Here is a 27,718-nt window from a genome sequence, read left to right as displayed (position 1 = left end):
TTAGAAAAATCAGAGTAAATAGTAATGGTCTAGAAATGGCAATGGCAAACAAGGAGATCACCGCCCCACATCCTAAACTTGAGATACATAGCATGTGAGATAAAGTATTTTCTCTTAGGACCACCTAGGTAAGCTAGGTTCCACTTTATGCAAGGAATTTCCAGAGATTCAAGTTTTGTCTAGAATGCCGAAGGACAGAGTGAAGGAGAGAAGAGGTTAGGCATATGGGATTGTATTAGATTAATTACTAAAGATGCTCACAAATTCCTGGTCATAAAGGATAATCTCTAGTCATATTTTAGGAAGTAACTGAAGTAAAAAGAGTCTGAGTCATGCTGAGCTTCATCTTCATTATCTCTTAAAGAAGGATAAAATCTCAAATATATACTAAAATTAGCATGTCAGAGAATGTTAACTCCTTACAAAATAACCATCCGCGCCTTCTCTCTCAAAGTAACAGAACTCTTAATTTAGACTAGGCCAATTACATCTGAAAGATTATGTTTCCCAGTCCTCTTTGAGATTAGGTGTTGCCATGTGTCAAATTCTGACCAATATAAAAGAATTATAGACACTTAAAAAATCAGAATACATTTAGCAGGAAATGCTAAATGGTGAATGAATATGGTTGGCATACAACAATGTGCAGTACACCAGAACACAAAAGCTAATAAACTGGTTAGTCTGGTTGAGCTGTTCATCCCTGTTCTCATAGCTAATACAGGTAAAAAATGGTCAAAAATAAGATTAGATTTCCTCTGAATCACTGCCATAATGAACTATTGATTTTGCTGGGATTATGCTCTTGAGGTGTATTGAGAAGATAAACATTTTGAAAATCAGTCTTATAAATTTCATTCATAAACAAAAGCATAAACTCCTAGAAAATAAGATTCAACAATTCATTAAATGTATAAGTACAAGGGGCAAGTGAAATTTATTTAGGAATATAAAAATGATTTATATTGGAAAATAAAATTAATATTTAAATATTAATTTAAATATTTGAGCTGGTAATGGAAAATAAAATACATGTTAAAATCAGTAGAGTTAATAGACAACTTATTAATTATAAACACTAATACCTTAATTTCATGATGGGAAGAGATACTCTGAGAGTATGATTTACTTATTTAATAACGCATGGTAATATAACACTAGGGTGAGGATTAAACCTATAATACCTGGTTATTAGGAACAATATTCACTTTATTCCATACAAAGCTCACAAATTCTACTTTATACTAGTTGAGGTCAAAATATTATTATCAAAACTAAAAATATATTTTAGTTCAGAAAGTTTAATGTGAGTCCTGTTTTAAGTGGTAAAAACACTTTTACTAAAAAAACTGCCACATACATTTCCTCTTACCATATCTGCATCAGGGGCCCACCACTCTCTGAAATGGTTAATTTTTCCACTGTGCTTAAAGGTTCTCAAGTAGCCTTTAAACCATAAGAAGCTATGAAGAACTTCCATATTTTATTATGTTAATGTATTTACTGATTGATATATCTGTAACTATTTTTGACAGCGCTGCCATATAAACAGAGAAAAACAAATAGAAGACAAATATTTAAAATATAGAACTCCTGAAAAATAGTCTTTTGACCATGTATAACTCATTTTATAAGGAAAATTTTGGGTCATCTAAAATACATTTTGGAGGAAAATATTTTGATTCATCTAAAAGGATACAATTCACAAGAGGATGAAAGAAAAAGTAACTAATGAGGATATAATCTATAGTAATAACATTTTACATTCCAGACTCAAGAGATAATTCAAATAACCAATTAGCATTATAAAGCATGAAATTATAATTAAAAGAATAATTAATCCATTTGAAAATTCATCAAGTTATTATAAAGGCGTTCACTTTACCTGAAATATTTATATGTACTTTTGAATATATTAGAGAAAATATTATTAGACTTTGCATTTAATTGGTCTTTTGGGGGTATTGTGGGCTGAAAAATTATCAGTGCATATGTACAGTTTCAAAAAATGAAAGTGATTAGTGCCCTCATGTTGTAAAGATATTGAAAATTACACTAATTGGAACTGTCAAAAGAAAACCACTAAAATATTTTCCCAGCAGAAAATTTATATATTAATTGCACAAAATATAAATGTAACATTAAATATTCTCCCTTATTCGTCCCTACAGGATATTTTCACAAGTTATTTTTACTTTGAAAATATTTTTCCAGAGGTTCATATCTTAGGTAAGGTCTGAAAAAAGCTTTTGTAAGAGTGAATCTTAAACATATTAAAATTTACATGTCAACAAGTGTTTTCCAAACACATATTTAGGTATATTACATTATTATGTAATTCATCAAAATATTTATTATATAAAGTACTTAAATATTCTCCTATAATTCTTTATCTTTAGTGCCTCAATTTTTTTTTTTTTTTTTGTGAGGAAGATCAGTCCTGAGCTAACATCTGATGCCAATCCTTCCTCTTTTTTGCCAAGGAAGCTTGGTCCTGGGCTAACAACATCCGTGCCGATCTTCCTCTACTTTATATGGGACATCACCACAGCATGGCTTGACAAGCAGTGCGTTGGCGAGCGCTCAGGATCTGAACCTGCGAACCCCAGGCTGCCAAAGTGGAGCACACGCACTTAGTCGCTGCACCACCGGGCTGGCCCCAGTGCCTCAATTTTTAAAAAAATATTTTTAAAATTTTAGAACAGTTTTCGAATTACAAAAAAATTGTGAAGATAAAATAGAGTCTCCATGTACTTCACATCCATTTTCCCCTATTATTAATATCTTTTATTAACATGGTGCATTTGTCACAATTAGTGGACCACTATTAATAGATAACTATTAACTAAGGTCCATACTTTACTCAAATTTTTTTATTCAGATTTCAATAGCTTTTGCCTAATGTGTTTTTTCTGTTCCAGGATCCCATCCAGGTAACGCTATTACATTTAGTTGTCCTGTTTCTTAGGCTCCTCTTGGCTGTAACACTGTATAATTCTTTTTTTATTTAGTATTTTATTCCTAGAAATTGTAGTGTCCTCAAGTGAGTGATTTCTCTCAATCTCTCTCTCTCTCCTGAGTCTATAGCAGCCCTCAATAACTTTGTCAATACTAAATGTGGAGCTTGATTTACATAAATTTTTTAGATAAGTGGCAACTCAGTATATAATAATGTTACATATTTGGATATTGCACACTATTGTATTTAAATAAAGATACATTCTGGAGTTGTTTTCTAAGTGAGTCAGCTAATTCAGAATATTTATTGCTGTATCAGTCATCTCAGGCTAAGATATATTGTAGCAACAACTTATTCCCAAATTTAAATGGCTTATAACAACAAAGATTCAATTCTCACTCAATCGGCCTGCCTATTGCCATTCATCGCATATCTTCTGTACTTTGTGACCTGGCTGAAGGAATAGCCACTATCTGTGCTATTGCTGGTCTCATGCCTAAAGGAGACGAGAACATAACAGAACACCATGATGACCCCAGTGGGTGAGGTAGACAAGTAAACAGACTACTGCAATATATTGCAAGCAACCCGGTGAGGGAGCGATGGAGAGAGGTTAAGGAAGTCTCTCTAGGTGAGTGACTTTTCTAGACAGAATCTGAAAAATGAGTAAATTAACCTAGCAGAAAAGAAAAGCAAGAGTACTCCAGGCAAAGAGTAATATATATAAGCGAAAGAAAGGTGAAGACACCTCAATGCTTTTAGGGAATTGCAAGCATTTGGCACGGCTAAAGGGCAAAGTGGGAGGATGTGGCAGGGAATAAAGAAACCGAGACTAGCTAAGTGCGTTGTTTTATGTATTTTAGCTTGGTGAAGAGAAAGTGATATCTGTGCAGATCTTAAGGAAGTCATCTCCTAAAACATTTAGATTACTATTAAATATTAATTTATGGCAGATTATTAACTTTAGACATCAAACAACTTACAGTGTTCTGTTTGTCTTACCTATAAACATTACTGACATTAAGAACGTGAGAAAAGAGGTGTTCATTTACAACAGGGAAGACTGGGTAGGGAATATATAGCAAACAAAATTAAGCAGATTTTGGATTCTCTGGTGAGATGTGGAGGGCTCGGGGTCCTATAGAGGAGATTTTAAAGATGTGGCTGTAGGAAGTTTCTCTCCATTGCCTCATGGGTGTTATTTGAAAAAGTCTTCAATTTGTGAGGAGATGGCAGGCAGAAATGAGGAAAGTGAAAAAGAGGGTGAAGACAATAAGAACTCCCTTGTCTCTCAGGCCATGTCCAAAAAGAAGGTCTCCAGGTTTTGTGGGACTGAAAATAGCAGGAAAGGGACCCATGAGTCATCTCTGATCCCAGAGTGCAGCATATAATTTACTGAGAAATGGAGTCTTTCTTCCCTGTCAAGGGGCCAAATGGTTGATCAAGAAGCAAACGCCAAGGGATGCATAGAAAGTGAGGGTGAAGGTTGACTGAATCTCTACGAGTCCAGAACCATCAATAAAAGAGTGCTTATGGACATTCATCCATGCCAACAGCGCCTGCAAGTCTTTTCCTATCTGAGCCAGGAACAAATATCACCTTTGCTGAGGGGAGAGGTTCAGATATTGAGAAAGCCACTCCTCCCTCCCACACACAAAATGATGCAAGACTAATTAAACATCAAAGGCCAATAGAGCCAACCCCAAAAAAGAATGATTATGTTTTCCTCACATACTGGAGGGGGTAATCTCATAGGCATGACTGTCTTGATCAGCAGACTTTCTAAGAGTCACGTAGAAAGTAGAGGAAGGTAAGCCTGAAATAAAACATGATTGGAAATGACTGATTTTTCAATTCTTAGTTGATCAGAAAGACCATTGGATGACCAAGTTAAATGCAGAATTGAATTAGGCACAGAGGGAGCTCAGAGTAAGATATTAGATTGATATATAAAAAACAAAGTCAATTTGTGCAAACCTGAGACTCATGGATAAATATGATAGGAAATGTCATACCCATCACAGTTTGGATGATATTGAGAAAGCCAAAGTGAGTCATCAAGGGACTGGCATTTTTAAAATCACTCAGGCTGCATTGTGGATGATGAATTGAATAGAGGATGGATATAGGATGTATAGGCAAGGAAATTCACTGGGTCATTGGTGCAGAAATATTGTTTTTGGTGTTTAGATGGGCATTTCTTTCCCCCAAGAAAAGCCATTTAAGCCCACTGGGAAATTGTAAACATATTACCCCATTTCGATATAGTTTACATTGTCTTTACATTTATGAATTCCATTGGGCATGTTTGAGTTGGTTATACCAACTTACATATACTAGCTTCACCAATCAATCTTACATGTGTTTCGATGATTAGCAGGAAACTTGATTAAGATAGTAATCTTTTGGAGGTTTTCTCTTACCAAATTCTAAGAATTTACCTTCATATCTATAAAGTGTTAATGTTTTTATAATTCCATTCTCACCAAATTACCTAAACAATAAAACTTTTTTTTAAGAATGTGGTGATATTTACCAATAATTAGCATTTAAAATAAAACATAATTTGAATTACACCATTAAGCTTCAGTTCTAGTATATAACTGTCACACTCTAATTTTGACACTTGGTTAGTGATAGTTTTCAGAAATCTTATATATACCTAGTAGACGTTTTTATCTATGCATTAGATACTATTACTGTCCTATATATACTTTATATTTAACTTATTTTTCTTTCATTATAAATGTTTATATAAAGTATGTAAAGAAAAGGGAATATTATTATTGGTTAAATAGTTTAAGACCTTTCCTTATTCTAAGCTTTAAACTGAAGTATTGATTATTGATCATTGGCTAGCTTAAATACGCTAGCTAAATACAGCTAATATCTATTTTGGAAGTTGTTTAACTTTAGCATACATAAATGAATAATAAAAATAAACACTGCATTTACTTGATGCAGTAATTGATATCATTGATTTCCTGATATTCTGAATATGACTGTGCTGTGCCACAGTCCTGTGAGCGAAAAGCATTGTAGCTTGGTGGTTGGAGCACAGTGGCTGGACTGCAAATTCCCTGAGTCTGACTGGTCTCTCTAGATGAGGAGTAAATTCACTACCCTGTGCTTTGTTTCCTCTTCTCTAAAATGGGGTCCCCAAAATACCTATTCAGATGGTTGTTGAGCATAGCCCTTAGAACTAGTTTGAAAACCAGAAAAATTCTATGAGTTAGATATTTTTATAACTCTTAGAGATAATTATGTGAGTTACAACACAAAGCAGATCATTTAATGTGAACAAGACAGAAATCTATAACTGAAAAGTCAGTTTCATGTGACCATGTGGATATAAATATTTAACTAGGATGATATTTAACTAGAATAGAATTTTTCCCCAATTTGTACATACAGTCACACATCACATAACAACATTTGTGTCAACAACAGACCACATATACGACGGTGGTCCCCTAAGATTAGTACCATATAGCCTAGGTGTGCAGTAACTATACCATCCAGGTTTGTGTAAGTACACTCTATAATGTTCACACAATGATGAAATCGCATAATGGTGCATTTCTCAAAATATATCCACGTCATTAAACAACGCATGACTGTGCAAACTTACATTTGTGGTTAGTACTTTATTCTGCAAGTTAGACCTATAAGAAACAAAAGATAAGAGAGCTTTAAGTTGTCACATCCTTGACTATTATAATACTACATACATTTTTAAATTGCCATGGACTCAATGTAATATAGCACATCTTTTTAAATTGCTATCATATCAATCTTACATTTTTACTGTATTTTTTGACAAAAAGTTTAAGAAAAAGTATAATGTATAGAAAGACTATTTCTGAATTTTAACCCAATATTTGATTAAAATAAATAAATGTATAATACACAAAAATGCATTCATCATTTAATCAACAAATATTTATTGAGTCCTAGGTGCCTGACTTCTGGGTGTTGGTGATGTAACAATACATGAAATAAAGTCGCTGCCATCATGAAGCTTATATTTAGGGAGGCAGAAGAATATATGTATAATTCTAGTATTTTCTGCCATGTGTTATAGGTGATATATATATCTATATATAGGTGATATACACACACACACACACGCACACACACACATAGTGAAAATAGTGAGTAGGAAGGATTTTGTGTTAGCCCATAAAAGGCCTTTCTGCTGTGGTGATATTTGGTCATAGACATATAGATATGAAAGAAATGTGGGAGCAAGTAATGCAGGTATCTAGAGAAAAAGCCATTGAGACAGGATCATATTTGGCATATTCTGAGAACACTGTGGCTAGAACACAGGGAGAAAGACAGGGGGTATTAGAAGATAACATGTGTGCGAGTAGTGGTTGCTTAAACATAGAAAACATAAAAGCTACCTGACATCCTTTGCACCCACCCACATCATAATTTTTATGATCTCTTGATAGCGATGGTTCAGGAAAATAAAATGTAAACAAACAATAAGATAAGTGAAAAGCAAAAACACCCATACAAAGAAATTCTAACAAAATTTAATATAAACCTCTTAACATTCAAGAGCATGCTGAAATATTACAGATAAAAACTTGAGAAAATTTATAACACAATATCCTGTGGTAAATATTTTCATATTGTAAAGGAATACGTGAAATTGCAATTCACATATTCAGACTAGAAGTGGACAAATGCAGGAAAATTTGAAATGAGGACTTATAGAACTCAGGAAAGTAGTTGAAAAAAAAAAAACAAAATCATCTCAAAAGTAAAGAAGAAAGAATCAATTGTATCTCAAGAAAGAAGAGACAAAAGTGAAAGATGAGTAAGTGAGAAAGAGGATAAAAATAATAAAAACAGAAATAAAGAGAAAAAGATATGAGAGAAAGGAATAGGTATAGAAGACATTCAAATAATATTGAACACATATGTAACCGGAATACCTGAAGAAGAAAAGCAAACATTATAATAGACCTAATATTTAAGAGTATAATTTGGTGATATCAGTGATGTTGGCAGAGTAAAGACTTCCAAAACTTCACCCCTCCATAAAAGCAATGAAAAAAATGGCAAAAATTAGAAGAATCCACTTTTTCAGAACTCTGAAAATTAACCAAGGCTTGTAGCAACTTGGAGACCGTTTGTTCCAGAAAATGGTTGAATCTCAGGAAGAACAGTGAGTTTGTGACAGTTTGATGTGACCCAATCACATTTCCAATTCCTCAGCTAAGCAGTAACCTTGAAAAATAATGGTCCACATTCCCGGGATCAGATTGGAGGCAGCAGAATGAAGCTAAAATTCTTTCAAACTGTCATTGCCTAACAATTGTCACTATTTCACCTGTGAGGTGGTTCCTTGGAAGACACCATTCAAATGGCTTATCTTTATTTGACCTCCACCTGTGCTAAAAGTCTCTACCCAGGGGAAGTTTTAGAAAACATTGACAGGTAAGTATTTTAGCATTGTAGCTGCCAGAGGTAATGGATAAGAGCTGTGACAAACAATAGACTGACCAATAGCTTGAAAGGAAAGCTGTTGAATAAGATGTCCGTAGATGTGAAGAGCTCTGACATTTTTCTGGGAATTTAGAAGGCCACTCATGTGCATAGAGTTGTGTGCATGATCAAGACATAATTGAGAAGACCCTGTGCTCTCACCTCTGGCTGACACTGAAGCTCTGCAAAAGCAAGAAGTGAAGGCTAAGGTAAAGTTGTAAACTTCCTGGCTTAATGTTGAAAGTATGCCCCCAAACACACACACAATCCCCTAGCAAAGACTGAGAGATTGAATTTGGTCATTTAAAGAAAACTCTATCCAATCATTAACTGACCACTAAGTTAACCTTCTAGAGACTTAAGTGGCCACACATAAAAAAGAAAACAGATTTTACAAAATTAGTTCACAGAAGTCACTAAATCACCAAACAATTACAACTCACAATCAGGAACAGCAACAAACACTGGGGATAGAGTTTGATTCTAATTACCAGAGTTGTCACTTTATAAAATTTTAAATTTCCAGTTTTCAACAACAATAAAAAAACATGAGACATTCAAAGAAATAAGAAAGAATGACTAATCCACAGGAAAAAAATAAGCCATTAATAGAAACTGGCCCTGAAGATGACCAGACTTTGGACTAAGTGGACACTTTAAACCAGTTATTTTAAAGATATTGAAAGAACTAAAGAAAATCATGTTTAAAGAACTAAAAGAAAGCATGAGAACAATGTTCTCATTAAATGTCAAAAGCAAGAGATTGATTGAATAGATTTAAAAAATGATCTAATGGCATGATGTCCACAAAATATTCATTTCAATGAATAATGTCCAAAGACATTATGTTGAAAGTAAAGGACGGAAAGATATATCATCTAAACTATAACCAAAACAAAGCTGGAGTGGCTACATTGATATCAGACAAAATAGACTTCAAGATAAAAATTACAAATAGAGACAAAGAAGAATATTTTATAATGCTAAATGGTCAATGAAAATATAAAAATATTGATTCTGATGTACCCAATATAGAGCTCCAAAATATATGAGACAATGAGAGAAATGTAGGGAGAAACAGACAATTCAATAGTAATATTCTAAGACTTCAATATCTTACTTTCAATAATGGATAGAAAACCTGGACAAGTTATCAATAAGGAAATAGAAGACTTGAACACCATTATAAGCCAAATATACCTAACAGGTATCTGTAGAATAAGCTACCCAACAATTGCAAAATACGTATGCTTCACAAGTGCACATGGCACATATGTTAGGGCACAAAACAAATTTAAATAAATTTTAAAAGCTTGAAATCACAAAGTATGTTATCCAAACATAATGGAATAAAATTAGAAATCAATAACAGCAAGAAATTTGAAAAAACACTACAAATATATAGAAATTAAAAAGCACACTCCTAAATATCCATTGGGTCAAAGAAGAAATTAAAAGAGAAATTTGGAAATACTTTGAGATGAAAACAAAACACAATATAACAAAACTTGCAGTGAAAGCAGTACTAAAAGAGAAATTTATAGTTATAAACACCTAAATCACAATGAATAAAAAAGTTTATACCAATAACTTAATCCTACATCTTAAGAAATTAAGAAATAGTAAAAAGCAAACTAAACTCAATGCAAACGCAAGAAAGATTAAATCAGAAATGAACAAAACAAAACATAGAAAAACAATAGATAAAATCAACAAACACAAAAGTTGACAAAATTGCCAAACTTTAGCTATACTCAACAAGAAAATAAAAGAAGATACAGAGTTTAAAAAGCAGGAATGATAGAAGGGACATTACTACCAACCTTACAGTAAAGAAAAGGATTATCGTGGAATACTGTGAAAAGTTCTATGTCAACAAACTAGATAACCTAGACGAATCAGAAAAATTCCTGGAAAGGTACAGACTACCAAAAATGACTCAAGAAGAAACACAAAATCTGAATAGATCTATAACAGGTAAAAAGATTGAGTTAGTGATCAAAAACTTTCCAAAATGAAAATCCCAAACAAGATGGATTCACTGGAGAATTCTAGTCATTGCAGCATCAACTCAAGTCCACAATCACATCTAAGTATCATTAGTTTAAAAGTCTCAAGTCTCATTATCTAAATCATTTAAGTCAGAGATAGATGAGATTCTAAATATGATGTATCTGAGATGAAATCCCTCTTCATCTATGGATTTGTAAAACTATGAAACATGTTATCTGCTTCCAAAATATAATGGTGGGACAGGCATAGGATGATAGTTATAGACATTCCCATTTCAAAAAGGGGAAATAGAAAGACAAAAGGGGTCACCAATGTGAACAATTTCAAAATCCAGCATGGCAAATTCCATTAAGTTCAAGACCTAAGAATAGTCCTCTGTGGCATGAGACTCCAGCACTGGTGCCCACCAAGATTGTCTCTATGCACATAGAGCTGATCTCTGAACCATGGATGATACCTCTTTGCCCAGAGATCTGCCATTTGAGCCCAAAGCTCCACCCTTGGAGTGATCCTGTTTTTTTCTGGCAGAGCACCACATGTCTGCAACTGAGGAGTTTTATCAGTCTGTTACCTGTCTGTAGAATTTTGGGAGTGCAACAACCTTCTTTCATTTCATCCTGTCTCTGTCCATTTCAGACCAAGATGGCAGTATTTCTATTCTTCTAAAATTCTCAAAAACCTTACGATTATTTCATGTATGTAACAGGGATCAACATCATTGGACAAGAATGTACTCCACAGAACTTTTATGGATAATACCGTTTCTATTTCTGATTTCTGCTGAAATGGATGAATGAACCCATAAGTCACAAGTCTAATCTCTTCTGCAAAAGTTTGTCCAGGCACGCTCTTGGGCTTCTTTCCAGAACACCACACTTTCCAACAGTGAATTTTCTAATTTTAGCATCCTTTGCTATGTGGATAGGCCAAAAACCTCCAAAATCATCAAATGCTAGTTCATTTTTGCATAACAGTTTCTTCCTCAGTTTCTCTCTTTCCTCTTCCATTTTACTATAATTAGCAAAGAGAAGACAGATCATATATTCAATACTTTGCTTGGAATTCTTCTCAGCTAAATATGCAAGTCTATCACTTACATTTTCTGCTTTCCACACAACTGTAGGACACAGCCGTCAGCAGAAGCACCGTTAAGATTCATATTTCTACCAGCATTCTGTCTATTATGAGATATGTAGTCTCTATAATGATATAGGCCTTCTCTAACATGCTCCTCACTTCCTACTGAATTCTCACCAGAAATTCTTTTAATATCCATATATCTATCCATGGTCTAAGGTAGTCTTAGACTTATTCTATCATGGGCTTCAAAATTAGTCCAGCCTCTACCCATTATCCAATTCCAAACCGGCTTCCATATTTTTAGATATTTGCAGCACTCCATAATCTGGTACAAAAATCGGTATAGGTTACTAGGGCTACTGTAACAAATATCACAGACTTGGTGCCTTAAAATAATAGAAATTTATTCTCTCACAGTTCTAATGACCAGAAGTCTGAAATGAAGGTGTTAGCGGGCCATGCTCCCTCAGAGACTCTGGGGAGAATTCATTTTTTAGCTCTTTCAGCTTCTGGTGTCTGCTGGCATATCTTGGTCTTCCTTGTCGTGTAGACGTATCTCTCTAATCTCCACCTACACCTCTACGTGATCTTCTTATGTTCATGTGTCTCTTCTCCCTTTGACCCTCAGGACACTTGTGAGAGCATATAGGAGTCACTCAGATAATCCAGAATCATCTGGTTATTTCAAAATTCTTAACATATTCACATCTGCAAAAACTTTACCATACAAGGTAACACTCACGTTCAGGGATTAGAATCTGATGCCTTTGTGAGGGATACCATTCAGCTCACTGCAACAGTCAACTTGGAATTCTCTATCCAGTGAAAGAAATATTATATAAAATGAAGGTGAATAAAAGAGATTTTCAGACAGACAAAATAGTCTTCATTTCTCTGATGAGGTTTCCTATTTGTTCATTTATCATGAATATTTAATTTTATATCCTTGAGGAGTTATAGTAGTTGCTCTAAAATCTTTAGCTGCTAATCAAACAGCTATGTTATCCTGGTACATTCTCTATTGTGTTTCCTTGAGTTTGGATCACAATTTTGTGTTTCTTTTATGTTTTACTATATGTATTGTATCCTGATGATACATTGTAAAGACTCTAGATTCTGTTATGTTCCTCAGAAGAGTATTTTTTTTTGTTTGTTTTAGCACTCAGCTAATCTGGTCTAACTCAAAATCTAATTTATGTCTCCCCTGTGGTGGATAGCACATAAAATTTTCTTTAGTTCTTTTAGACTTAGCTGGGTTTCTTGGAGTCTGCTTTGAACATGCATAGTTTAGAGATCAGTAAGAAATCTAGCAGAGTTTATTCACATAATTTGACACTGTTTCTCTCTCATTCTCTCCTACATGGAGCTTACTCATTCTCCAAGTGTGGTGCCTCCAAACTCTGTCCTCTGTTTCTTCAAGCTTTTAAGGCTGAGGAATTTTCCCCCAAGTTGTATCCTCCCTAAATTGGCACACTTAAGCCTGCAATCTGGCAAAAAAATGACATAAAAATGGGAAACAATGTCATTCCTTTCTTCCAAACGCAAACCCCCATCCAGCAGCTGTGATGTTTTGTTTCGTAGTGATCAGAGAAGGGGTGCAGTGGGCATTGCCCAAAGCAGAATCTCTTCCACTTATAATTAATAATTAATTGATAGGGAAGGACTTTGAAACAATATAAGTATTCTGTTCCTCATGGAAGTGTCATATTATTCATTTATCTATTTATATCATTATGGACAAATTTTTTCCTATTTTATCTGAAGTATTACAGGCCATTTGCATCATTATGTATTTTGACACAGGAGGAAAGCAGCCTTAAGGGTCAGACTCACCTCTCTAGGCCTCTCTCCTGCTTAGGATCTCAGACTGCTTAATAAATATTGTAGAATATATAAATAAGTAAATAAAATTTATTGCCAGTCCTTATGGGACAGTTTGAAAGCATAGTGGAATAATCTTGAGGGGCTAGATAGATATAGACCTTCCTATCTAGGGATGGCATGTTTTGTGTTTATTCTAACACAACTATACAATCACTATAAATTTTCTTGTTTTTAGAGCACAGATTCAGAGAGATCTCCAAAAATAAGAAATAAGTCACCTAAACAATTCGTATAGGAGAGCCAGAAGCACTACAGAGTAATTGCTTGTGTTGTGTATGGAAGAGACATCTTGACAGAGAAAGAGTAGAAAGTTTTACAAAACATGTGTAGTATAAATAGTGGACACTTGAGGCATATTTAAGGAAGCAGCTCACGTCAGGGAATTAGGATCTTAGTCTCATATCAGGGAACTAGAATTTTATGAAACTTAGTATTATTTGCCTACACTTTATTTAATAAGATCATTCCATCAGGTAATTCTCAGCAGTACATAAGAAAGTTTCTCTAGGACCATTTAAAGAAAGCGTGTCAATATTATTAATCTGAGACAAGGACTCTGCAAGATTTTTCACTTATCCAGTGTTAATTTTATATACCCTCTGTCTGTTTCATTGCTAAAGTTACTATTCAATTCCTTAATATAAAAAGACCAGTCAATAAAGTGATGGGAAATATAATCTTCGAAACAATTCTGGGAAACCAATGAGAAAGAATCAGATACTGGCCTGGCATTAAGAAAAGGTATCTAGAATTTATCTGTTATGGCTGGTTTCATATGGTATTCTGCCTCTGATCCATCCTCCATTTATAACATTTCTCTATGCAAATAAAGTATGAGTACTTAAGAAAGGTTCCGTGATGAACTTTTGGCCCTACTTGTGCAGGTGAGATATTTGCATAGCATCAGGATGAGCTTGAATCTAGTAGCATATTCCTGCCTGAAGCCATAGCCCACTTTAATTAAATCCCATAAACTTAGTTTATATGCTCAGAACATATAGTTTTGATACTGAGAAGTCTTAATCCCATAACTTACAAATATTGCAAGATGGTCTGGGGTTATCTATTTATCATTTTTGTTAATGGTCACATAAATTTTTGCAGGGTACATTGCATATTTAATACTGATTTTTAAACCTACCTTTCCACCTAGATGGAATAGTTCCATATTTTAGGTTATATTTTTTCTTAAACCATGTGCAGTATCTTTTGAAAATATCATGTTTTAAAATTTATCCAAATTCTACTGTTATTTGTGTCTTTGAGAAACATATAACAACTCATACAAACAGAAAAGTACAGAAATCCAGCATTTGTTTGCTCAGCGTTAGATAACACCAAATAAGACTCATTGTACAGCAGTGGTCTGCAAACCCAAATGGATTCCAGGGCCTTCCATAAATAAATTAATACGAAAGGGATGTAAGAATAAGGAAATAGTGACTAAATAGTGTATTCTGCATCCAAAGGCATCTAAAGTCAATTAAAAAAAATTCTGCTGACCAAACATTACATAACCCCATGTTAAATTTGCAAATGTTACTTTAGAAGGTACATAAGACTATATTGATTATTGTATTCGAGTAGAGTAAGCTATGCTGCAGAAAAATAATCCCCAAAGAGCAGGGGCTTAATGCAGTAACATTTTGTTGCTTCTAGTATTGCTGTCTAATATGGTCAATGAGGGCTTTGTTACATACATTCATTTAAATTCTCAAACTTCCGGTTTTGTTGCTCCCAGCTTCAACATAAGACTTTGGTCACTGCAAAGGGGGAATAAATAAAGTGGAAGTTCTCCCAAGAAGGATGTATAGTCGTGTCTGGAAGTCATGTATATCATTCTTACCCATATTCCACCAGCCAAAAATCTGTCATACAACCTGACTGCAGGGGCCTGGGAAAGAAAATTCTTACTGAAAGCCCAGAAAGAAAACAAATGGATTCTCATACAAAGCTTTACCATTGTCAGAACTAGATTTCAACAAAACAAAGTAATTTCCTTTGGATAGTGACTATCTTACATTATGCTTTACAAGTGATAATTAAATATTAAATTAAAATATTAAATGACCAATTAACTGAAAAAGTGAAAATGAAATTAATGTACATTCTTGCTCTAATACTAATTATAATTTGAATGATTGCATTTTATTCTGGCATTTCCAGAATAAAGTTATTTATTTAATAAATGTATATAATTCCAATTAGTCTAATCTCTTTATATGCTTCACTACAAACCATCTCAGAATTTGTCCAAAAAAAAAAGGTCTGTAAGAGACCTTCCAGAGGCTGTCATAAAAATCTGTGATTCAGCCTTCATTAGGAAATATAACCTGTAGGAAGTTTGTTCTAATAATCTTCAGGAATATTTTAGCTTTTTGTCCTTATGAGATGGATTATCTCGGTACAGTAAACTCAATCTCTGCTCCTTACTAGAGGACAGGATGAAGTAAGGTCTTCCTTTGCATTGCAAAAAATTAAAAAATGGAATTTGTCTGCTAAACTTTGACACATTTTCAGTTTATCAAAGATGAAAATAGACTAATATAACCAGAGAGAGCAAAAGAGAGAAAGAGACCTAAAAATAGTCAAGAAGGTGAGAATTCAGTACAAACACAGACATTTCCCACCAGGGCCAATGCTGTGGCTGGACCAGTTCCCATGGTCCTTATTATGATTGTAGGATGCACTTCAGCAACAGCCCTTAGGGAACATTGAGGAACTAGATTACTCAGAGGTCCTGGAGTGTGTACAGCTCACCGAGGGCCATACAGTGAGGTTGCAGTGAGAGCGAGAGAGAGCTCTCTGACCTGGGGCTCTGCCTTTACTAGGGTCAAGCATGGGGGGCCTAGAGTTTCATGTATTCACTCTTTATTGGCTAATTTAAAACCTAAGAATTGGAATTAGGACATAGGAAGGAGGAAGTGGAGTCACTCAAATGGGCAGTTAGCTCAGTTCCCCAGGGCTTTCTGAAAGAGGGTCCTTTGTGGGTGGCTAGTTCCTCCTCTGGTTGTTTTGCTAGTAGCTGTGTCACTGAGCTGGCAATATGTTCATTGAAGACGGATGCCTTTGAAATGGATGCCTCAGCAATGAAAGCTTAACGTCAGGTGTCTACACTGCACATACAGAGATCTGTTGTAATTTCTTGTTTCCCCCGATATGATAAGCTTTTTCAGGACAGCGACCATGTCTTTTTTTCCTTTTTTGTTATTTTTGTTGTTGTTTTGTTTTACATCCAACACACCTACTGCAGCAACTGGTAAAAAGATGCTTGAACTAACCAGTAGATAATGACTTGACATGAAAGAAAACAAAAAGTGAGCCTACTGCTTGAGGAAGCTAACACACTGCTAAAAGATAACACTAATAAATCACAATAGCTTTATTTTCCTTCCATCTTCTTTCATTTTGCTTTTGTCTTTCGATCTCAATAGTGGAGGAATTTTTGCTGTTTTTCTTTTTCTCTTTGTATTCGTTATCTATAGATGTGTAATAAATTATCGCAAACTTAGAGGCTTAAAGCAACTATATTTATTTTCTAGTTTCCATAAGTTAGGGTGCGGGCACAGCCTGTCTGGGTCCTCTGCTCAGGGTCTTACAAGGTGGCAATCAGTGGTATCGGCTGGGCTGTGTTCATTCGTTTCTAGAGCCCTGGATCTTATTCCAGGCTCACATGGATGTTGGCGTAATCCAATTCCTCGTGGTTGTAAGACTAAAGTCGTTATTTTCTTGGAAACTGTAAACCAGGGACAATTTTACCTCCTAGAGGCTGACCTCAGGTCCTTGCCATGTGACTCCTCCTATAGAGCCACTCCCAACATGAGAGCTTACTTGTGCAAGGCCATCATGGGAACCTCTCTGACCTCGTGGAGGGCCCCAGCCCCTCTTTAAAGGGATTGTCTGATTAGGTGAGGCCAATCTAATCTCCCTTTGATTAACTCCGAGTCAACTGATTAAGGACCTTAATTACATCTGCAGAATTCCTTTTGTCATATAAAATAACATAATCAAAAGAGTGAACTCTCGTTATATTCATAGATCCCATCCCTGCTCAAGGCGAGCAGATTATATAAGCCTATGGGTCATTGAGGTTCTTTTTATAATTCTGCCTATAAGAGGATAGGAGCCAAGCTGTAAGTTTACCATGCTTCTTGGTATACCTCAGTATACTCAGTTTGACACACTGTTTGCTCATGTGATGTCTCCACTCTATTTAACTACTCTTTTGTTATTCACTCCCTTTTATTTATATTACACTATTTTAATTTATATGTTGTTGTTTGTACATGTTCATGTGAAACTTGTTTTACTATTTTGTTGGAGTTTAATATGTGTAAATAGTATTTTTTTAAATTAATTAATTAATTAATTTATTTATTTATTGTGTTTGTGTGTGTGTGAGGAAGATCAGCCCTGAGCTAACGTCCACGCCAATCCTCCTCTTTTCGCTGAAGAAGACTGGCCCTGAGCTAACATCTATGCTCACCTTCCTCCACTTTATGTGGGATGCCACCACAGCACGGCCTGACAAGCAGTGTGTCGGTGCACGCCTGGGATCCGGACCTGGACCACCAGCAGCGGAGCACACACACTTAACCGCTATGCCACGGGGCCAGCTCCAATATGTGTAAATAGTACCAAGAATCATTTTGGGTTTTTTTTTTCCTTAAATATTATTTTTTGAAAGACATATTCATGTTTTCATGTCCACATTTAGTCTCTTCTTCTAAGTGACCTGTCATGTTCCATGTTGAGCATTCACAACATTTTATTTATCTGCTTCCCGTGGGATGGGGCCTCAGACCGCCTCCAATTCTTTTCTGCTATAAATAATACAGAATCTTCATATTTGTTCTTTTTGGACTGTATCTTTTTGCTAGATACCCAGGAAGATAATTTATGCATCTTAGTGTATAGTTTCACTTAATTGAAATAAATAATGCCAGTTTGTTCTCCATAATAGTTGCACCAATTTACAATTGCAAAGCCAGCCATGAGGTTTCTGAGACACCCACATGCATGTAAACATTTGACATTTTACAGTTTTCAATTTAATAGGTGCAAAATGATATCTAATTGTTGTCTGTTCTTGGTTGAATTATGTTCCCCAACACATATATGTTCAAGTCCTAATCTGCAGTGTTTCAGAATGTGGCCTTATTTGGAAATAGGGTTTGTTGCAGATGTAATTATTTAATATAAGGTCATGCTGGAGTGATGTGGGCCTCTAATCCTCTAGGACTGTTGTCCTTATAAGACAGCATGTGAAGATACAGCGTCACAGGGAGAATGTCATGTGAAGTTGGAGGCAGAGATTGGAGTGATGTATCTACAAGCCAAGAATTTTTAGCCATCACCAGAAACTAGGAGAGAGACATGGAGCAGATTCTCCCTCAGAGCCTTTGGAAGGAACTAAACCTGCTGTCTACTTTATTTTGCACTTCTAGCCTCCACAACTGTGAGAGAATAATTTCTGTTGTTTAAGCCACTCATCTTGTGGTACTTTTGCTTCAAAACCCTAGGAAAGCAAAACATTGTGTTAATATGCATTATTATGATTACTAATATATTTACCAAATCTCCTTATTCTTTTGGATTTCTGTAAATCACCTATTTGTGTCTTTTCCAATTTTTTAAAATTGGTGGTCTTGTCTTTTTCTTTGAATGAGTTTTTTAAAATGTGTATAGATAGATAGATAAATGTATAAATGTATATATATGTATATATATATAATGGATATCAGTGTCTACTTTGTTTTGGAAATTGTAAATATATTATCTTAAATTGACATATGCCTATTAACTTTGAGCATAGTGTTATCTGCTGAAAAATATATTTGTAAATGATTAAATTAATTTTATGTTTTGTAATTTTCAGGGCTTATTTAAGAAGTCCTACAACATCCTCCATCACAAACATAGTTTCATGCATTTTCTTCTTTTCACATTATGTATTTCATTTCAAAATTACCTTTTGAGAGAACTCATACAGCTCAACAACAAAAAAACAAACAACCCAATTTAAAAATGGGCAAAGGATCTGGACAGACATTTTTCCAAAGAAGATATACAGATGGCCAACAGGCACAAGAAAAGATGTTCAAGATCGCTAATTATTAAGGAAATGCAAATCAAAACTACAATGAGATATCACCTCACATCCATCAGAATGGCTATAATTAATAAGACAAGAAATAACAAGGGTTGGAGAGGATGTGGAGAGAAGGGAACCCTCCTACACTGCTGGTGGGAATGTAAACTAGTGCAGCCACTATGGGAAACAGTATGGAAATTCCTCAAAAATTAAGAAAAGAAATACCATATGATCCAGCTATTCCACTTCTGGGTATTTATCGAAAGAACACAAAAACACTAAGTCTAAAATGTATCTGCACCCCTGTGTTCAGTGCAGCATTATTCACAATAGCCAAGACTTGGAAACAACCAAAGTGCCCATCAATGGATGAATGGATAAAGATGTGGTATATATACACAATGGAATACCACTCAGCCATAAAAAAGATGAAATCTTGCTGTTTGCGACAACATGGATGGACTTGGAGAGTATTATGCTAAGCAAAATAAGTCAGATGGAGAAAATCAAATACCATATGATTTCACTCATAAGTAGAAGTTAAAAACAACAACAACAATAAACAAACACATAGATTCAGAGATTAGATTGGTGGTTACCAGAGGGGAAGGAGGGAAGGAGGAGAGAGAAAGGCATGATAAGACTCATGTGTGTGGTGACAAATGGTAATTAGTCTTTGGGTGGTGAATACCATGTACTCTACACATAAATAGAAATATAAGGATGTATACCTGAAATTTATATAATGTTATAAGCCCATGTTATCTCAATAAAAACAAACAAAAAAATTGTCTTTAATTTATCTGTAGAACTTCTCTATATATGATGTTAGACTGAATCCAGATTTCCTACTTTTTTATACGGTGAGCCATATTTCCCAACAGTACTACAAACTATTTATCTTTCCCCATTGATTTATGGTGGCACAGTTTTTCTTTCTTTTTTAAATAAATAATTTTGTTGTCTAGTATACAGAGGGAAAGATATATAAATCATGATTTGTTACATCATTGAGTTGTAGGAGTTCTTCATATATTTTCTTTATGTGTCCCTTGTTGGTCACCTATATCTATCTTTTTCTCTATTTCTATCCAGACTACACATCGAGAGAAAGATGTGTACATACACATACACTGCTATCTACATGTATATACAGAGAACTCTACTGGAATTATGGAAATTGTTTTAATTTTAGACAAATTTGAGGAGCATCATCATTTTTGCAATGATGAGTCTTCATATTCAGGTACACAATATACTCTCACATGTATTTAGACCTTTGTTAATTTATCTCAATATTTTACAAAGATCCTATGCATCCTTGTTAGGCATATGCCAAAATGTTTGGATTTGAATGTTGTTTAAAGTCATTTTACAAATTTATTTTTTGATGCTGGTATATAGAAATAAAACTGACATATGTTATCCTTTATCCAGTAACCCTGATAGGTTTGCTTAGTAAATGTACTAGTTTATTTGAATTTTCTATATGTATAGCCAGGTCAAATGTGAGTAGTCATAATTTTATTTCTTTTCTTGTCTTATTGCACTGATTAATTTGATCATAAAATTTATGTATACAAGTGGATTATCAGATTCCTTGTTTTTTTGATTAAGAAACTCTCCTTTTATTTGATCTTATTTGACTTTTATCAAATATTCTTTCAGCACATATTGAAAAATCACAGTTTTTCTCTCTTGAGGTAAATTTCATTGATTCATTTTCAGTACTATATAAACCAGTGAAATCTAGAATTAATCCATGTTGATTCTGATGTAGAATTCTTTTTATGTGTTGCTGCATTTAGTTTGTATAACATTGTGTTTAGGATACATCTACATTTATGAGAGACATCTGTCTATAATTTTCTTGTAGTCATTCCTTCACAGGTATTGGAAATTTTATTAGTTTTTTTCAAAAAAACAGTTTTTTACTTTTTGAGCGTCTCTATCGTACATAGGTATATGTATATGTACATATTTAAATTTCATTAATTTCAACTTTTATCTTATTATTACCTTTCTATTATTTTTTCTTTTAATTTGAGGTTTATGTTTAAATTTTCTGAGGTAGAAAATAAAGCCATTTGTTTTCCAACTTTATTCTTTTCTAAAACATACTTTAAGACTTTAAGTTTTCCTTTGCACATGATGTTGTATCAAACAAATTTTGATATGTCACATTTATTATCATTCAGTTCAAAGTATGTTTAATTTTTATTTGTCCTTTGACTTATATTTAATTTAAAGTCCAGTATTTCATTTCCAAACAATGCGATTTTTAATAGTTGTGATAGTGCTTTCATTTTCTAACTTAACTTTAGATATTTCAGAAGACATGTTCTATATATTTTCAATCTTTTGAAATATGTAAGATTCGCTAAATGACCCACACTTAGCTCACTTTGATAAATATTCTCTAACTGTAAAGGATGGTTACTCTGCTTTCGTTGGGTGCAATGTTCTAAGTTTGCCAATTTTGTCAAGTTTGTGAATCATGTTGATGTTCTCTTCTATATCTTTAACTGCTTTTTAAAAAAATGTTTCATTATAAGTTACTGACAGGATTGTGTGAAAATCCCTAAATATAAATGTGGATTTTTCTATTTCTCCTTTTAATTCTGTCAAATTATGCTTTATATGTGTACAGCTGTGTTATCACACACAAAAAGTTAGAATTTCTTTTTTTTCCCCCAGAGTGGGCCCTTTTACATCATAAATAGCTGTCTATAACTCAGTAATGTTTTCTTTCTTAAAGTCACCCTTTTTGAAATTAGTATAGAAACCCAATCTTTCTTTTACTAAGTCTATGCTTGTTATATATTTTTCCATTCTTTTTACTTTCAAACACTGTGTTATCCTTTCCTTCTTTTGTGTCTCTTACAAGCAGTAGAGGCTTGTGTTTTCCTTATGTTATAATGAAATCCTTTTCTTTTAATTGAAGCATTTGGTCAGTATATGTTTAATGTAATGCCAACACATTGGGGACTAAATATGACATATTACAATTAGATTAAATGTCTCTTCTAGACAATGCTCATTTTCTCTTCATTATTGTCTTCTTTAAAATGTTTCCTTTAGTTCACTTACGCTTTTACCAGCAAATTCACTAGTATATTCTTTTAGCATATTTTGGAGTTACTCTTCATATTATTATATGCATTCTGGGTTCTTAACATACTTAATTTGAATATAAATTATTGTGTGTACCACTTCTAGGAGAATACATAGAACTTAACAATACTTTAAATCCATTTATCCCTTCTATCTTTTCCTTGTAAATTCTCACAGATAATCTATTCAGTAACATTCTTTTAGATTTACCCATATATCTGTGCTCCTTCTTGTTCTGTGTTCCTTCTGCTATCTATTTACTTCAACCTGGGAAGAGTTTTCTCCTGCCTAAAGAATTAATTTTCCTATTTTCTTCAGTATATGTAGGTTTTAATGAATTCTTTCAGTGTTTGTTTCTATAAATATATTTTAAACTTGCCTTTATTTTTGTAGGATATTTTCTGTTGGTTATAGAAATCAGTGGTTGCATTTTTTCCTTTTACTCTTTGACGATCCATTATATTATAGTTCTCAACAATTCTTTGGGAAAATGCAGTGGATTTAGATAATGTTCCCCCAAAATTCATGTCCACCCAGAACCTCATAACATGACCTTATTTGGAAATGGGGTCTTGCAGATATAATTAGTTGAGGATGTCAAGATGAAAGCAACCTGGTTTCAAGGTGGGCCCTAACTCCAATGACTCATCTCCTCGTAAGAGGGGGAAAGGAGAGACAGAGCAACACAGGGAGAAGGTGGCCATGTGAAGATGGAAGAAGACACTGGAGTTATGCTCACATAACCCAAGGAATGCCAGGAACCACCAGAAGCTGCAAAAGGCAAGGAAAGATTCTCCTACAGAGCATTCGGAGGGAGTGTGGTCCTGCTGACACCTTGATTTTGGACCTCTGGCCTCTTGAATTGTGAGAGAATAAATGTCTCTTGTTTTAAGCCACCAAGTTGGTGGTAATTGTTATAGCAGTCCTAGGGAACTAACACAGGAAATCAACAAATGGCCTTATTTTTGCTTCCATGAGGGTACTATGTCACCCATCACCCTTCCTCCTTTGGCTGCTACTAGAAATGTTTTGTTGTTTGTTTTCAGGAGTTTAACCGTAATCTGTATAGGTATGCTATTTGTCTGTGTTTATCTTGCTTAGATATTTATAGAATTCCTTGAATTTGTAGACTCTTTGATGTCTTTCTACTGTTTTTGAAATCTAAGATCATTACCTCTTCAAATATCTTCCAATGTCGCATCATAGTCATATCTCTTTCCTTGTTCAGGTTTAAAATCCCTCAAACCCCTTAAAAGTGGTGATGAGGAAAAAGGGAGGATTTTTGGAGTTGATCAGGAAATACATAATGAGGTCTACCCAGTCAGTAGGACCATCAGTTGGCAAAATGATCCTGGAAGGCCTTAAGTGGTTGGGCTCAAAATTTGGAACACCGGGGCTCAGGTTGGTGTGGCATTGCTGTGTTCTACTGCACTCTATGTTTTTTGTCATCGCCCTGGTGCCTCACTGGATTGGCCAAGCAACATTAATATTGCAGTGAACCCACGCCATTGGAACTGACTTTCGGGATCAGAGGTGCAGAGCTGCCCGGGAAGGAGGTCAGTCCACACATGTGGGTCCACTATTAGGCAGGCCATGCGTGTTCTAAGACCTGTGGGCCTGAATAGAAAGGGGGAGGAGTGTATGCCTCTGTATGAGGGTGAGCCACCCATCATCTGGGAATGGGCTATCGCAGGTGGAGGTCCCTGAGGCTGGGCTGATGATCTGGGGTATTCTGAAGTAAGAGAATGACCTCATCCCTGGGGACCTTTATGGCAGGTAAATGCGCCGATAAGCCAAAGATATTAGGCTTTAGGAGGCCAGTCTCCTAAATGCAGTTGGGGGAGATGCCTTTGTAAACAGCTGGCACGCTTCTGCAGCTGTCACAATGGGATTTGTTGTTGTGAATGGTGTCATTCTAGCCCATCCCCAGAGTGATACCCAGAACCCAACCCTTGAGCTGAGTCGGCTATAGCATTACTTCAAGTGACTAAAGGCAAGAGGTTTACATTCCTGCCCCTCTCAGAACTCCGAAGGTGGTGGATGTCCTACTGAATAGATGCTTCAAACCATGACATGCGTGTCGGGCCTGGCTCCCAGCTGCTTCTCCTCAGGATGCCACCCGGAGAGGACGCAGGAGCTTAAACTCCCAGGGGAAGAGACAGAAGGCAGGACTCTAGGGAGGAGGACTGGTGCCCTCTAGCGGATAAGCAGCACACTACCACCATGACAGTGGGGAGGATAATTTACTCTGCTTTGCAGTAACCACCTGCAAAGTAATAAAGACAGAAAAGAGGAGGAGGAAACATCTCTTCTCTCTCTCCCCGAGGCACAGACTTTCCTTGAGGACTTACCTACCTAGGAACTAAATGAACAGGGGCGGCCAGGCTGTATAAAGCATATGTGGAAGGGACCGAGCGCCACCTACCGGAGGCTGAAATGAAACAATTGGCTGCTTAGTAAGGATGAAAAAATGGTGTCCCTACTAAAGGATCCCTGCAATGGGTGTGGAAAGTGGGAATGACCTCCAGGGGAGACTTCGGACGGATGTCCATAGATACTTTATTTTATTGGTGTGGACTCCTATGGCTTGCTCACCCTACCTTAGGCCAACTATCAATAGAAATCGTTAGCTGAGGCCAAAGGTCCTCAGCTGCCGATGTTGGAGTGGGCTTATCCGGCAATGGACAGAGTTGAGCATGATGACTTGGCAAGTCCGGAGGAGGCCGAATAGAGTCCTGAGTTCATCCAGTTGTTTCTCACGGGGACTCCTGACAAATGTAAGTCCTCTTTACTGGCAATGATGGCTAATGCTAAAACAGTTCAATAAGACATAGATGTCTTGGATTTAATGGAAACTCAGGGAAGACAAACTCCGAGTCAAATGTTGCCTGTTAACTCTACAAACGATCCCCACACGGACTTAATCTAGATTACTATCAGTGGGATCCTTCCAGGTCAAACAAAACACCTACAGCCAGACCTCCACTTAAGCATGAGTCTGAGATGAACGAGACAGGTTATACTGGACTCTAAGGGACAAAGAGTCCCCAGTTGGATGATCTCTGGTAAATCAGCGGGATAATGAAAATACTTCGAGTTAGATGACAGCCTGTGGCAGGCATCGCACCTCACCTTCCCCACCTGCCCCTGATCTCAGCCAGAGGTGGGGACCTGCCACTACATAGGAATCAGTCTGTGTTGAAAGCTGGCCCCTTCCAGCAGATGATCACTCTTTTACCACATTAATTGTAGTTTGGGCTCCAAAAATAAAAACACTGGCTGGCTCTGCTGGACACTGGTGCTCGAATCTTCTTAATCCCTGGAAGCACTCATGGTTTAAAGAGACCCTCCCAACCACCGCCAGGGAAAATGACCGGCTTGAGAAGAGAATTAATTACAGTTAATTAATGTAATTATTAAAATTGGCCCAGTTTTGTTAAAAGATGTTTCTATTCTGATTGTCACTACCCCCACCCCCTTCGCCAAGACTATTCCTTTTTCCGTTGTTGGAATGGACCGCCTCAGTCAGCAAGTAACCTCATGGAAAATGCCTAAGGCTTTTAAGCTATTGATGGGCAGATTTTGGAAAGAAACAGCTAACCTTCCCCTACCAGTGTGGGTGTAATCATGCTACAGTACCGGCTACAGTAAGGCAAGGCACTGAAGGGTTATGACCTGCCATAGCTGAGTAAGCTAAAGAAGGGTACAGATTCCTACCATCTCTTCTTTCAGTTTCTTGGTATGGCCCGTGTTGAAAGTCACTATTATCAACTATAGAGAGTTAAATAAGGCTGTCTCCTTTATTTATTTATTTTGTTGTTGTTGTTGAGGAATATTCGCCCTGAGGTAACATCTACTGCCAGTCTTCCCCTTTTTTTCTTTTCTGCTTGAGGAATATTTGCCCTGTGCTAACTTCTGTGCCAGTCTTCCTCTACCTTGTATGTGGGTTGCCGCCACAGCGTGGCTGTGGCTGACAAGTGGTGTAGATCCACACCCAGGATCTGAACCCAGGCCGCCAAAGCAGAAAATGCCAAACTTAACCACTAGACCATGGGGCCAGCCCCATGGCTGTTCCCTTTATAAGAACACCTCTACTAGATATCTGTGCTTTAGTGAGTGACTTTCAAAATAACATGGGTAAGTGGTCAATGCTGTAGACTTAATTAATATGTTCTATTCAGTAATAATTTCACAGGAGAGTCAACCATAATTTACCTTCACCTTTGAAGGCTTTGCCCGTAGGAGTTAGATGCCTGCCCCTCCCTCCCACCAGAAACTCAGCTTTGGCATTATATCAAGGATATCCTCCTCACAAGACCCAACCAAGGCTTTGTCGCACAGATCATAATAGCTGTGAGTAAACACCTCACTGAGAGGAGACGGGCAGTTGCCCCACATTGGGTACAAGGGCCCTCCCAGTCTGTTAATTTGGGAGCTACATTTGGAACTCAGAAGAGCGACTATTCCCAATTTGGTGAAAGACGAGCTCCTAGTGCTCCAATCTCCTACATCACTAAAGGAGAGCCAACATTTAGTAGAAATGTTCCAACACATTCCACACCTCTAACATTTGTTGGCCACCGTTTATTGAGTCTTCCCTAAGTCTTCTACTTTTCATTGGCGACGTGGGTAATGACAGGCACCGGATAAACAAAAGGAGACTATCACTTTGGCTCTCCCGCTAAAACCTTGAAGACAAGACTTAGAATTATTAAGTTTCAGCCACCCTCAAGGTTGTTTCCTGGAACCACTGGACCAAATGGGCAGGTAAAGCCTACCCATGAGCTGTTGGTATAAGTGGCTCTCAGGCTCAGCCCAAAGGTATTAACTACTAGAGAGGTAACTCCTGGTGGCATACTGGGCACTTATAGAAACTGAGGCCCTTACAGGGGTGGAGCCAATAACTCTATGGACTGATATTCCTATTATGTCTTGGGTAATGGGAAAAGCTCCCTGTAAAACTGGGTAATCAACAGAGGCCTCCTTTTTAATGTGGAAATTGTACCTACGTGACTGAGCTAATTACAGCTCTTCTGGAGGAAATGAGGAAATAACCACATACACTGCCATTA

The sequence above is a fragment of the Diceros bicornis genome, chromosome 38, assembly GCF_020826845.1.
Source record: "Diceros bicornis minor isolate mBicDic1 chromosome 38, mDicBic1.mat.cur, whole genome shotgun sequence".
NCBI lineage: Eukaryota > Metazoa > Chordata > Mammalia > Perissodactyla > Rhinocerotidae > Diceros > Diceros bicornis.
The sequence above is the reverse complement of the archived record's forward strand: the minus strand, read 5'-3'. Positions refer to the sequence as shown.